The sequence below is a fragment of the Podarcis filfolensis genome (genome assembly GCF_964270895.1).
Source record: "Podarcis filfolensis genome assembly, chromosome: 3".
Classification (NCBI taxonomy): domain Eukaryota; kingdom Metazoa; phylum Chordata; class Lepidosauria; order Squamata; family Lacertidae; genus Podarcis; species Podarcis filfolensis.
This window is the reverse complement of record NC_139606.1, coordinates 104,891,901-104,907,261: the sequence shown is the minus strand read 5'-3', so window position 1 is coordinate 104,907,261 and position 15,361 is coordinate 104,891,901. Positions and strand designations below refer to the sequence as shown.

Below are 15,361 nucleotides of genomic sequence, written 5' to 3'. Positions count from 1 at the left end.
AAAACCGGAACACTCACTCCCGCTTTTCGATCGTTTGGGAGCTGAAAGTTCCAAGGCATTTGGCAACCAAGGTACAACTGTGGAACGTGCCAGAGGCACGTTCGCAACCTGCAGCGCCATGTCTGCGCGTGCGTAGGATGCGATTCGGCACTTCTGTGCATGCGCAAAGCACGATCTAGCGCTTCTGTGCATGTGCGAGCACCGAAACCCGTTCCGGTACTTCCAGGTTTGACACAGTGCACAACCCAAAAACACATAATCTGAAGCGTCTGTAACCCGAGGTACCACTGTATGCAGGTACATCAGCATGTAGTCTCTTCACAAAGGAATGCGTTTGAGTTGCAAAAGCTGTGCTGGCTTCTAACCTCAGTGTAAAGACTTGTTTGATTATCCAGCAATAGCAAACAACAGATGCTATGCTGGGAGGCTTTGTTTTCCCCCTTCCTTTTCGCTGACTCTCTCCAATGCCAATGTATTTAGTTTTACAAAACACAGGTTGTGTAAATTCCTGCCCTGCGGTTCTCAAGTTAAGGATACAAAGAATATTTGATTCATGGCTGTACCGCAAATAAGCAGAAATAGTGAGGCATGGTGGTTTCTCTCTCTTTACAGTTATGTGGATCTCTAGGGACCAAACTACACACAAGGTACAAATTCCAGGAGCACAAAGGGATAAGAGGGCAAGGGCAGCGTGGGTGAGGAAGCAGGCTTCAGCCTAGAGGACACAGTTCTCCTGGGTACGTCCCACTGGCATACATGGGTGCTATTCAATAGTGCCGCTCCTTGCACAGGAGTGGCTGGGGAAACCCAGCCCAGTGGGTGGGGTATAAATAATAAAATTATTATTATTATTAACGCAGGAAGCTGCCTTACACTGAGTCAGCCCATTGGCCCATCTAGCTCAGTATCGTCTACACTGCCAGTGGCTCTCTGAGGTTTCAGAAAACCTCCAGTGAAGGAGAGTCCACCACCTCCCAAGGGAAACCGTTCCACTGTTGATCAGCTATTACTGCCAGAAAACTCTTCCTGATGTTTAGTCAGAATCTCCTTCCTTGTAACTTGAAGCCATTGGTTTGGGTCCTACCCTCCAAAGCAGGAGCAAACAAGCTTGCTCCATCTTCCATGTGGCAGCCCTTCAGATATTTGAAGGTGGCTATTGTATCTCCTCTCAGTCTCCTCTTCCCCAGGCCTAACATACCTAGCTCCAGCAACAGTTCCCTTGAACATCTGTCAATGAATAGAAAACCAAGCAATAACCAGCTAAGTGTCTGAACACAAATACAAGACAGAACACACAGGCATCTGTTTCAGCCAGGCTCCTGGTATACATGGGCACTCACTCACAGGGTCATCACCTTGTCATGGTGAGTAGGCTTGCATGTTCCTACGACCCTTGTGAGCGAAGCCATTGGGGGTCACCCAAGATGGCAGGGTCAAGGGGCAAGTAGCTAGACAAAGAATGATCCAAGAAGTCCTCAACGGCAGAACAGGTGGAAGATAACAAGCGGTATATTACAATGGCTGTGACGGTGGATGAAGGCTGCAGTAGCTAAGAACGTACCGGTCGTCGTGATACTCATGCCCTCAGAATAGAGCCTTCCTGAGAAGACTTGTGTGTTGGTGTCAGGGGCTGGACTGAGGAGAAATGGTGGGGACCGTCCCCCCCTTCTCCTGAACCTTCCTGAGAACAGGAGGACAGTATAGATTTAGAACAGTGGTTTGCAGAAGGGCATAGTTCAGAGGCTGCAGAGAGCAGAAGCTAGGAAATATTGGAAGAGGAACCGCAGGAAGAAGAACCGGGGGACAGACAGCTGACAGACTCATTGTCTTTGGAAAGCATTCCTGAGCCCCTCTTTCCCAGAACTAGGTAGGCATTGAGGGTAGTAGAACAGAAAGCTCATGGGCAGAAAGCTCAGATTAGCCGGCGCAGGAATGACGTAGAATAGGGGAGACAAAGGGGGGTGGGACTTTACTTGGAGCAACACCATCTTTTAGGGAAGACTGCATTCCTTCGTCGCTCTCTGTGAATTATTGAATAAATTGCTTGATAATAACTTTTTTCTTTTCTCTGATTTTTGGCTGCCACTGTGGGAGGGATCTGATTCCCCAAAGCCTGACAGTTGGTCAGCATACAGTGGTGCCTCGGGTTAAGTACTTAATTTGTTCCGGAGGTCTGTTCTTAACCTGAAACTGTTCTTAACCTGAAACACCACTTTAGCTAATGGGGTCTCCTGCTGCTGCACCGCCGGAGCACGATTTCTGTTCTCATCCTGAAGCAAAGTTCTTAACCCGAGGTACTATTTCTGGGTTAGCGGAATCTTTAACCTGAAGTGTATGTAACCTGAAGTGTATGTAACCCAAGGTACCACTGTACACTGATCTCCACATATAAAACAAATTCAAGCACAGGCATCTTTCAGAAACCCATCCCAAAACCATGTTCATGGAAGACAATCTGACTCGGCTACGAGTAATCGCAGAAGAAGAAGAAGAAGAAGAAGAAGAAGAAGAAGAAGAAGAAGAAGAAGAAGACCCTTATGCACATTCATCGATGGCTGAATCATGCAAAAGCTACTGCTCCTGGATCAGGGCTAAATGCCACAGCAGTGTTAAGACAGCAGTTGCTCTTGTTCCAAATACTTCACACATTGCATTTGTCAGCAGGGGTGCCACAGAACCATCTGTACACAGCCTGAGAAATAGAAGCTCATAATGTTTTTCGTTGCTTGTTTTAGAAAAAAATAAAAAATCCCCAGATTTTAAAAAACCCCAGAGATAATACTTCTGTCCCTGTTTACCAATAACTCAATTGTTCTGCCTGCGTGTCTGTCCGACCTCAATGATCTCTATTGGCCCAAAGTTAAAGCAGCAAGGGAGAAAAAGATTTTTCTTTAAAAAACAACAACACTTTATTGCAGACAATGTTTGGATAACAACATCAGTGACTTCATCCTCCCTGAATATACTGCCTTTTGATAAAAGTGTTTGGAAGAGGTCAGGTCAGTCGCCCTACTGGTCTAGCCAGTTTGGTCTCTTTTAAGTGCAGCTCCTATATAAATGCTGAATGCTAAAACTCATGAATAGCCATCATTCAGAGGGGATGTAGATGTACTCTCAGCAGTTCCCTTTCGTAGACCTGCAGCAGCACACTGTCTAGACAGGAGTCTGTCTCTGTTTACACTCAGCACCTGTGTTTTCCAAAACAGACCTTCATGCTCACTCGCCTTCGGTCGCCCCCCCCCCCGTAAAATGCCACCTTATCTCTCTGCGCCATCTTCCATAGGGTCTATAAAATAAATACGCTGAAAAGATGGAGCAGGGATTAAGAGCTCCCTGCTGGACAGCCCCGTCGTCAAAGCCCACAAGCCCCATTAACTTCAACGGAGCTCGGACTGGTGTGGCGCTTTGAGACTGCTGGCCGCCTTTGTGTGCAAATTCGTCATGGGTGGACTGGCCATTAGCTGGATGTAACCAGAGCCCTCCAGGCTGCAGTGGGTCTGCCACCTGGTGCTTTTACCGGGCCAGAAAGTGGCCTTTGTTATCAGGGAGAAAATGTCACATTGGGACCTTATGATTGATTGGATTTCTTTGCTGGCTCGCAGTTATGTCAAAGGGCACGAAAGGAAAATCTCAAGTGTATGATTTGCGATCAGAAGACAGTCCCAAGATTTAAAACACCCATGTCATTTGTACAAGTGGGTGAAATTCTACAGGCTCGTGAAAAAGAGAGAACGCAGAATAGCTGCTTTGGGCAATATCTACCCAAGAAGAGTGCTTTGCCTGCCACTGTTCCCTTGCAATGCTTTCAAGACTTGAACTTCAGTCCAACACAAACACCCCTCAACTATTCAAATCCAAACCAAAACGGTGGATGAGGTTGCAACTGCACATGGCAGTTGTGCATTTTATCTTGTATTTTTTATGTTGTGAACTGCCCTGAGGTCCATGGATGAAGGGCAGCTTACAAATTTTATAAATATAAATATAAATATAAATATATAAACTGTTTAAACACATTTATTTGCCTCCTTTTGTTAATCGTTTCAAGGAAGCTTGCAGAAATTAAAAACGACAAACACATGCAAGACAACTAGCTGATAAACATGCAGTTAAAGGTCAGAGTGTTTGAAACACTTAAGGTAACAAAAAATGCTTTAAAATGTCTGAGTAGCTTTTTTAAAAAAAGATTTTTGCTTGGCACCTAAAGGATAGCAAAATTGGTGCCAAGGCATTTCATAGGGAGAGCTTCCACTGCTGTACAATGTCCTTGCGAAGAGGCGTCATGTGTATACACAGAATAGCAAGTACATTAACAAAAAATTTTTTTAGTGTAGATTAAAAGTATATATTAATGCACATTAACACACAAACATGACAGAACGAACTTTCATTTTTAAGGTAATGCTTAGCAAACTTATCATAGCAGGCATTCAAGAGTTCTTGCATTTCTCCTACTGGGCCCAACTGAAGGAGATCCTGCCCCACCCTTCATCACATACAGCCACCTCCCAACACACAATGTTTTCTTGAAGCACTCATGCAAGTTGCAATATGGCAGAGGGAGAGGCATTTTAATCTTTCCCTCTCTGACAGTCCCCCCCCCCAGGTCCCTCTGGCTGCTTTTTGGCCCCATAGGGGAAAACACACGGATCCTACCCGCCCCTCCCACGGTGTTAAAAATGGCTCACTTGTGCCCTTGGCAAGGAACTGTACTGGCACCTCCAAAGCTGGGAGAGATCATGGACCACACAAAAAATGTGCTTTTTGTTGCCTTTCACATTCTGCCATTGACTTCCTTTGCAGCCATCGCGGTTGGGTCTGCTCTGTTCTTCCTCCACTCCTCCTCCTCTGTCAGATAGACAGGCTCCTAGGCACTCTGAGCCAGAGTGGAGACCCATGATTTTTGCACCTCCATGGGCTTGCACACTTGGCTGTGGCCAAGCTCTTGGAGTCCTAGGTACGCCTTTGAGATGCAGCCTGGGCAGCAGCTTTAGGGAAGAATGAATGTGTGTGTGTGTGTGTGTGTGTGTGTGTGTGTGTGTAGAAAGGATCACATGATCAAAGATCAACACCATGCGCAACCTGAGCCAAAGCAGAGTGAGCCTAGGAATTGCCCCAGTTTAAAGCCTCTGAGCCGCTCTCAACTCAGTCTCAGTCGTTCATCAGCTACGCCAGGATAATTACTCTGTTCCACTTGACAGAGAGGTAAGAAGCACCAAAATAATGCATGCAATGTGCAAGTTTATTTTAGCTGATTAGAATCTTGTTGCGGGCGACGAATCAAAGCTTGATTCAGGTTGTTTGGCTATGGAAATTGTTGCCGCGGCTTTGTTTTTAATTGTACGTATTATGGCTTTTGGGTTGTCATCTGTTTCGAGCTTCTTGGATGGAAAGGTGGACGTAATGGATAAATAAATGCATGAGGAATTATTAAAACCACACAGCTAAAAGCCGACAGAAAAAACAACAACACCCATCCCAAAGTAGTCTACTCTTAAGACCTCCCTATCTCCTTTAGACCAATGAATCCATTGGTCTTTAACTGGTGGGTGTTCTGAGGACCATGTGACAGTGGTGGGTGGGGCCAAAAGCAAAAGTGGGAGGAGCAATAAATGTCCATTTCTATCTCTGCACAGCAAGCTAGTTTCTGTAGATGCTCACATACCTTTCTCTATCTATCCAGACAAGCAAGAGGCATCATCAGAGTTCAAGGACACACATATTTTTAGGACCCACCCTACAATTTGATTGTAGTTTATTTCTAACATTGGGTTTTAGATTCTTGTGACGTGCTCTAGGACCTTATAGTGAAGGGCAGGCAATAAATCAAAACTGAAACACTAAATATTCTTTTGGCCGCTCCCCCCAACTGTTTTATTATTGCACTTTTAATACTAAAACCAATGTAATGGGGAGGACTGCGTATTTTACATGGATCCCAGAGGGCTTCTTTTTCAGATTTAGCCCTGTACGTCAAATGGATGCCTCTGTGTCTCAGTTTAATTAATCACGGAATGCGTTCCAAGCCACTCGCTGTAGTGATTTGTGGCCCATGGGTGGGTTGTGGCTCAATTTAAGATGCGTCAGATTTACACACATTTGTTTTAAAAAGAGAGAGAGAGAGAAATGAAAGGGAAGGGAAAAGAGAAGAAAGGCAGGATAAGAGAGCCAGCGTAACCAATGGTCAGGGATGATGGCAATTGTAGTCGAAAGCATATGGGGGCGGGTAGGAGACCCCCTCCCAAGAGACCCTTCCCCCTATTCTAAACTACTGCTACAAGGGCCAGAGCATGGGTAGGCAAACTAAGGCCTGGGGGCCGAATCCGGCCCAATCGCCTTCTAAATCCGGCCCGCGGATGGTCCGGGAATCAGCGTGTTTTTACATGAGTAGAATGTGTCCTTTTATTTAAAATGCACCTCTGGGTTATTTGTGGGGCATAGAAATTTGTTCATATTCCCCCCCCCCCCAAATATAGTCTGGCCCCCCACAAGGTCTGAGGGACAGTGGACTGCCCCCCTGCTGAAATAGTTTGCTGTCCCCTGGGCTAGAGTTTAGGTAGACACCTCTGGAAGGACCCTGCAGCTTAGGCGGTAAGTGGCAACAGTCCCAAAACAAGGGGATTGCTATTTTTGTCACACCCACTCACACACCCCAGCTAGATTGTTCCTTTTGTTATAGCTGGAGAGCATCCACAAGTGAGTACTGAATCACTTTTCAACTCTGTGTTCAGCATCGCTAGAGGCAAAAGCAGGAGGAAATTAATGCTAATCACATATTCAAATAATACAGCATGGCAACAGCACAGAACTCGTTCTAAAATTATACAGGAGTCAATCAGTACTCGGTTAAGAGCTTCAGCCGGAAAAAAACCCAATATGTAAACTCTCTCCCCGAGGTTTCCATCACTTTGACAAAAGGGGGAGGTTTTTTTTTAATATATATTTTAAAATATAGATTTAATTATTCACGGGAGTTCATATGAATTGCTGTGCGGTTATAATGCCTGTTCTTAGTAATTTAATCAACAGACACGCTTGCATTCATTGTTCAAACTAAATTTGATTACTAATAACAACTGAGGCTTTTTAAGTGACACCAGCCTCTCCAGGGCTTACAGATCTCCTCCTCCCTTCATAGAATAGTCAGGGCTGCAGGAGGGAGAGAGCTGGCAGTGGGGACAAGGAAGGAAACATCCTTTTGGGAAGAGAGCTGGTTGCCATTTGCTGTTCTCTAATTCAGGACCTGTTGTCTTTGTCCATGGAGTTTTCTTGGCAGGGATACTGGAGTGGCTTGCCGGTTCCTGCTCCAGGTGGATCACGTTTGGTCAAAACTCTCCACTATGACCTGTCCATCTTGGGTGGCCCTGCACAGCATAGCTCATAGCTTCTCTGAGTTATTCAAGCCCCTTCGCCACGGCAAGGCAGTGATCCATGAAGGCAGTGATCCATGAAGGGGACAGGAAGACAGGAGTGCCTGGCGTGCTCTGGTCCATGGGGTCATGAAGAGTCGGACACGACTAAACGACTAAACAACAACAACAACAACAACAACAATTCAGGACCAGAGTGCCAGTAGGGCTAACTCCAGGGTTGATCCAGGTCATACCCCTCACTGGAACTACTCTATTCCGAACTTAACGATGGAAAACGTAATGCTGGTGGTCAACAAAAGAGGTTTAAAGACTCTCTCAAGGCAAATCTTAAAAAATGTAGTATAAACACTGACAACTAGGAAACACTGGCCTGCGAACGCTCCAGTTGGAGAACAGCCTTTACCAAAGGTGCCATAGGCTTTGAAGAAGCACACACTCAGAACACAAGGGAGAAATGTGCTAAGAGGAAGGCACGCTTGGCAAACCCTCACCATGATCAACTCCTGCCCAGAAACCTATGTCCCCACTGTGGAAGGACGTGCGGATCCAGAATTGGCCTCCATAGTTACTTACGGACTCTTGTTAAAACTGTGTTTATGGAAGACAATCTTACTCGGCTATGAGTGATCGCCAAAGAAGAAGAAAGACCCCTCACTGCCCCATCCTCTAAGGCAGGCATGGCCAGACTTGACCCTCCAGCTGTTTTGGGACTACAACTCCCATCATCCCTAGCTAAGAGGACCAGTGGTCAGGGATGATGGAAATTGTAGTCCCAAAACAGCTGGAGGGCCAAGTTTGGCCATGCCTGTTATAAGGGCTTTGCTTGGCTGCTGCAGCATATCCTTGAATTGTGATGGAGAGTGGTCTCTGTCTGATCACAGCACTGCCTGAAAAAGGTTTCACACTCCTGCATTACACCAATCTTATAAAAACTCCTGTGTTTCTGAACTCAGTTCAAGGTGCTGATGTTAACCTTTAAAGCCCTTATCTAAAGTACTGACTTCACCCATATGGCCCTGCCCATTTATTAGGATGGGCTGCAAAGGTCCTGCTCAAGTGCCCACAAATACAGACAATTAAGTTGGCGAGAACAAGGAACAGGGCCTCCCTAGTTGTGGCCCCTTTCTAAGGAACTGCACAGGCTTCCAAGCATGCCTTGAAGACTCATTTGTTCCACCCTGCCTCTTTTGTACAGCCACTGATTTCTGAGACTTGTGTAGCGCCGCGTAATGGTCGGTGTAGGACAAGGACCTGGCAGAGCAGGGTTCGAATCCCCATTCAGCCATGAAGCTCATTAGGTGACCTTGGGCCAGTCCGCATCTCTTAGCCTAACCCACCTCACAGGATTGCTGTGAGGGTGAAATGGGGAGGGAGAAAACCACGGACACCACCTTGAGATCCTTGGAAGATAAAGGTGGTATATTAATGTAATAAATTCTACAGCCAAATGCATTCCAACGAATTCTCCTTTAGTTATTTGCTGCCTTATGAGGGCTAAGCCCCAACAACTGGCATATAAACGTTATAAATAAATGCAACTGATAATTCATACCATATGCTCACTACATTTTAGATATCTTCACTCTCCCCAGATTGAGTTTGGGCGGGTGGGGGGGCATTTCCCATATGCTATATGCAGCCCAAACTGGATTTGCACAGTGCTAAGTGCCCTGCCCTTGTGTCAGTCATAAACTCTGCCCCACAGAGATTGCCAAGCCCCCCAAACCAAGGAACACAGCTGAAGTTTCCAGCTACTGAAAGAAACACCATTTGCTCAACTAACTCTGCTATTCTGGAATAAGGAACAACCCTAACTATTTGTCATTTGATGCTGCCATTGGATTCCAACAAGGAAGTTTAAAAAGGACGCCGGACTCAGCATTCATATCTTAATTGTTTTTGACATAAAGAACTACTTTAGCCAAAGAAACTCACTGAAGGCTTATGTGAAAAGCTGGGAGTCAAGTTATGCAGCTGGTTCCAAAATAAGGCTTTGCCGACCAAATCTAGGGCATTAATAGCTATCCTATGACAATACAAAGAGCTTTTTATATTGTATTCCATGCTATGCAGTTATGTTCTAGAACAGAGACTTTATTTAAATTATGTATCCCCTGTTGAACAACAGAAACACACTGGGAGCTGTCAATTAACTCCTCTTTTTTTACACTGATTATTTCCTTTTGATCATGACTAATCAGGCTATCTTCTTACCGCACTAGTCAAAACATGTAGCCATTTATTAGTTACATTGTGCATTTAAGTTTAAAATCGATGGAGCATACATTTGTTTTTTGTGTGTTAAGCCTCCAGGTATAGGCAGTTTGCAGGTTTCTTAACTGAAGCTGAGTATCTCTGATTAATGTTACAGCCCTCCAAAGAGCAATTCAATGCTAGCAGTAAAAGACTGCACTTTCAGCTTGGTTTGATGCTATTGACCTCAACAACGAAGTACTAAATTCAGGTATGTCTACTTTATAGCCATCCTGGGCTGGGCTGAGAAGGACTCTCTGTGGCAACAAGATCCTGCAGCATCCTTCTAAGTCGCCATGGTATATTATCGGGATGGATTTAATTTATGTCCCTAAATCCAATCTGATCGGCACACTATATAAAAGTTGTCAGTTTTTTGTTTTGTTTTTTAAGGCAGCTTTTCCAGAACCTATCACAAAATGCAAAGTTGTCTGTGGAAACGATTTGCAAATGCATTTTGTAGAGTGCCATAAATCCAAACGTTTGCAACATGCCGCTTTTAAAAGGCACATGGTGGTTTAATGGCGGACTAAGCTAAGGAAGCGGGAAATAGATAATTCTTTCGAATTTGTTCAAGGGAGGAGAGGGCCATATCATGCAGACTGTATGGGGAAAATATGCTTGTAGCAGAGACTTCTTAAACAAACAGTGGGAGTTAGGAAAACATACAATGGAAGGTTGATATAGAAAGATAGATAGATAGATAGATGATAGATAGATAGATAGATAGATAGATAGATAGATGATAGATAGATAGATAGATAGATAGATAGATAGATAGATGATAGATAGATAGATAGATGATAGATAGATAGATGATAGATAGATATAGATAGAAGATAGATAGATAGATAGATAGATGATAGATAGATAGATAGATGATAGATAGATAGATAGATAGATAGATAGATAGATAGATATAGATAGAAAGAAAGATAGAATATTATCCATGAGGAGTTTTCCTTGTAACACAAAAGGAACACATTGCCAGATGGGAGGCCTCCTTTAGGCTGCCTGGGGAAGAATATGTCAAATTATTGACCCCTCCGCTGTAATTCTAGTTTATAAGGCTATCTACTTTCTACACATTAGAGATTTTGCAGTTGATCCATCTATTTGGACTGAATAAATTTCTCTCCAATAACAAGCTCAGGTGCTTGAGTGTCAATCAGTTTGGAAGAGAAATGGGACCATCCAAAAATAAGAGTGCTATTTAAATACTTGGGAATTCCCTACGTACATAGAGGTACCTAGGTACCAACTTAGTGGTTTTTCTTAAAGGACATTAAAAACAACAACAGCAACAACAACAACGGCCTGTGGGCTTACATAATGTTGGTTATAGCTGAGCGGGGGTGGAGGGGTCAAAAGAAGGCATTTAATGTATCTTCCCTATTCGTTCTTTTCCAACAGGAGCAGAGAAAAGTGCAGGTACCTGAACAAAGAAAATAGTGCCTTCTGCCTTTAACAGCTCTGTGGTTGGCACAGATGAAACAGGGCAAGCCTTTTCTAGCACGGAAATATGATCATGGCGAAAACTTCAGCTGCTGCTGCTGAAGAAGAAAAGTTTGGATTTGATATCTCGCTTTATCACTACCCGAAGGAGTCTCAAAGCAGCTAACATTCTCCTTTCCCTTCCTCCCCCACAACAAACACTCTGTGAGGTGAGTGAGACTGAGAGACTTCAAAGAAGTGTGACTGGCCCAAGGTCACCCAGCAGCTGCATGTGGAGGAGCGGAGACGCGAACCCGGTTCACCAGATTATGAGACTACCGCTCTTAACCACTACACCACACCTGACATGCACAGAACTGTAGAGCTGGCAGGGACCCCAAGGGTCATCTAGTCCAACGCCCTGCAAGAATCTCCACTAACACATGCGTGACAGATGGCCATCCAACCTCTGCTTAAAAACCTCCAAGGAAGGAGAGTCCACCACCTCCAGAGGGAGTCCGTTGGGCCACTACAGTTTTGCTGATGCAGCCTAGAATAGCATTAGCTTTTTTTGCTGCTGCATCACACTGTTGACTCATGGTAAGCTTGTGGCCCACCAAGACCCCTGGATCCTTTTCACATGTACTGCTAGTAAGCCAGGTATCCCCCATCTTGTATTTGTGCTTCTGGTTCTTCCTGTCTACGTGCAGAAGCTTACATTTCCCCCCCTATTGAAATTCATTTTTGTTAGTTTTGGCCCAGTCCTCCAAGGTTGTCTTGAATCCCGATTCTATCTTTTGTGGCACTGGCTACGTCTCCCACTGTGGCATCATCTGCAAATCTGATGAGCACCCCCTCAGATATCTCACTGATTGTGTGTGACCCCTTTTGGACCCTATACTTCACCACAGGAGCTTGTAATATTCCTGAATGCTGAGTTTTGCTTTTTGGTGGAGAATATGAACATGTTCTGTAAAAGGATAAACTCAAACAGGAACTGGTTTCTTTTTGGACAGGATGAACTGGAACTAGAACTTGTTCCTTTAAACGGTCACCTCCAGGCTTGACTACTGTAATTCACTCTATGCGGTGCTGCCCTTGAAGCTGTCCCAGAAACTCCAGCGGGTGCAGAATGCTGCAGCGAGGCTCCTTACGGGGTCTCTGCCATGGGAGCATATTCACCCAGTGCTTTTCCAGCTGCACTGGCTCCCGGTGGAGTACAGGGTCAGATTTAAGGTGCTGCTTTTGACCTTTAAAGCCCTTCACGGCCTGTGGCCCTCGTACCTACGGGACCACCTCTCCTGGTATGCCCCACGGAGAGCCTCAAGGTCCATAAATAGCAACACCCTAGTGGTCCCGGGCCCTAAGGAAGTTAATTAGCTTCAACCAGAGCCAGGGCCTTTTCAACACTGGCTCCGGCTCAGTGGAACGCTCTGCCTCATGAGACCAAGGCCCTGCGGGATCTGATCTCTTTCCTCAGGGCCTGTAAGACAGAGTTGTTCCGCCTGGCCTTTGGCTTGGAGCCAATTTGATTCCCTCCCCCTCTTTCTTTTTTCTTTTCCTTTCTCCTCCTGCGATGAGGTTTCAATATTTTGATGTTGTATTTTAATTTTTGTTTTTAAGTTGTATTCCTTCAATTTGTTTTTATTATTGGTTGTTAGCCGCCCTGAGCCCGGCCTTGGCTGGGGAGGGCAGGGTATAAATAAAAACTATTATTATTATTATTATTATTATTATTATTATAAACTTTCCAAGCATCTGATGGCATATATGATGTCTGGTGTAGAACAGGTGGGTGTGGCTTGGCCAAAATGGCCTGGTGGGCCTAATTCCCTTATAACACACCCAGGTTGGCCAAAAGCCCACTGAGTAATAAATCCTTGCTTTCGTCTTTCCCTTCCAAGGCAGAACAAAATTCTAGTTGCAGTTAATGGATAAAAATAAACATTTCATCATGAGCAACCACTGTTCTACTGATTATTTTTCAAAACACAAACCCACATTAGTATAAGCAAAGCCAGAAAATATTCATATCCGCCAACATTTAGTAGCTACAGTACTTACTTTCTCATTACGTCTACAGAATGCTGATGCATTCTGGATTTGTATCTGACACTTGACCTATTTGGGCTGGCAGAATAATATCTAATTTAAACATAAAAAGAGTTGGGGGTCTGGTTAGGTTTGAATTCCTGCAAAAAAAGTTAATTGAACAGAATACACACCCTAGCCACACATCCATTACTGAACGGCCACCTGCAGACTGTCAGTATTGTGCAGGAGAGATTCAAGGCCATACCAGAAATTTAGGTCTGTGCAGTTAAAGTGGATTGAAGCATTTTGTTGCCCTAGAGGAAAAAAATTAAATAAAAACCCATTTGTTTAAAAAGCAATAGTTTTTTGTGCTAGAAAAGTGACAGGGAAATGTTCTATGAAGTGTGGTATAAGCAAATGATTTACAGGAAAATGTACACAAGTAAACAGGACCAATGTTCATTGACATAACATAACTTCCCTGCTGAATTGGAATAAATGCTCAATAAAAACTGGACATAGTCTAACCTCTGTGTAAGCTTTGTGCAAGCAAATTAGCCTCAATCAGGCCATCAGGAGGAGACCAAAGTTGCACTGTCAGTTTACATAATAACACCCAACATTCATACAGCACATTTCAAGTGTTCAGAAGACTTATCACAAGCCAACTCTGTAAGATGAACCAACAACATTATAAACCCCGTGTCACAGAAAAGAGAATGAGGTCAAAAAAGGAGTGGCACCAGCTTCACAAAGGCCACCTCATTCAAGATGAGGTGATGAGTGAACTGATAACTTCTGACACACTTTTAGCCCTCTTCTAGAGTTTAGTAAAAACCAGCTGCTGTGAATATTAGAGATGCTGCTAGGAATGGATTAGGATTAGGCACCCAAAAGTGGAGCACGTGGAGCCTTTTATTTATATAACTGGCATGTTTGTATTCTAAGAAGAGCTTCTTTCCAGTCCACAGATAGACCCAGGACTTCATCCCCAGCCCCTTCCCCCCATCTTCTGAGTTTCAACTCAGCCTTCTCGTTTCCTGTTTCAGGATGCACTCACCACTTCCTGTGAGGCTTTTCCCTCTGCCAGACTGACCTTTAATTTCTCTCACAGAAGCCGTACTATCTGTATGCATTATATAACTAACACTTCTCATCAGTTAGAATTTTTGTGAACGTTGCACAATGGCACAGTGGATCAGCCAACAGTTACAGGAGCAGATCATGCAGGCAGACAGCAAATAACTGTCAGCTAGGATGGCACAGTATTTAGATGGTCGAGGTGCTATTTCAAAAATTGGGATTAAGACCAATTTGGGAAACAATTTCCCCTCCCCCCAAAATATGTCCCCCCCCACAAATATGCACATGGGGGCAGGGATTTGCAAGGAGATTGTTTTAAAAATACTTTCCCAAAGCAAACATTATACAGCCGTACCTCAGAAGTAGAACGGAATCCTTTCCGGATATCCGTTCAACGTCCGAAACGTTTGGAAACAAAAGTGCGGCTTCTGATTGGCTGGAGGAAGGTCCTGCAGCCAATTGGAAGCCGCGAAAGCCCCATCGGACATTTGGGTTCCAAAAAACATCCACAAACCAGAACACTCACTTCTGGGTTTGCGGCATTCGGGAGCCATAACGTCCGAGTACCAAGGCGTTCGGGAACCAAGGTACGACTGTATTGAAGAGGAAGGTTCCCATTCCAGAAGATGCACACGTATGCATGGGCACAAGCAATTTTTAAACTACGCCTAGTGCCTGTTGAAGGGACGCGGGTGGCGCTGTGGGTAAAACCTCAGCGCCTAGGACTTGCCGATCGCATGGTCGGCGGTTCGAATCCCCGCGGCGGGGTGAGCTCCCGTCGTTCGGTCGCAGCTCCTGCCCACCTAGCAGTTCGAAAGCACCCTTAAGTGCAAGTAGATAAATAGGTACCACTGTATAGCGGGAAGGTAAACGGCGTTTCCGTGTGCTGCTCTGGTGCCGGTTCGCCGGAGCAGCTTCGTCACGCTGGCCACGTGACCCGGAAGTGTCTGTGGACAGCGCTGGCTCCCGGTCTCTAGAGTGAGATGAGCGCACAACCCTAGAGTCTGTCAAGACTGGCCCGTACGAGCAGGGGTACCTTTACCTTTACCTAGTGCCTGTTGGGCAAGAAACGTGAAAGAGACACTGACAGGAACTGTACTTCCTTCAGGCTGGGTTCAGGCCAGGTGAGATCGACAAAAGCCGCTGTCCAATGCACAAAATCCCCTTGAGGCTGTGTACATAAC

The 15,361-nt window shown here is 45.0% G+C and overlaps 1 long non-coding RNA gene across 5 annotated transcripts in view; it reads right to left on the bottom strand.

Annotated features, from left to right (window-relative positions):
• The window catches only part of LOC310758809, a 260,702-nt gene that overhangs the window by 53,180 nt on the left and 192,161 nt on the right, over positions 1-15,361 (bottom strand). The gene's annotated exons all lie outside the window — the stretch shown is intronic.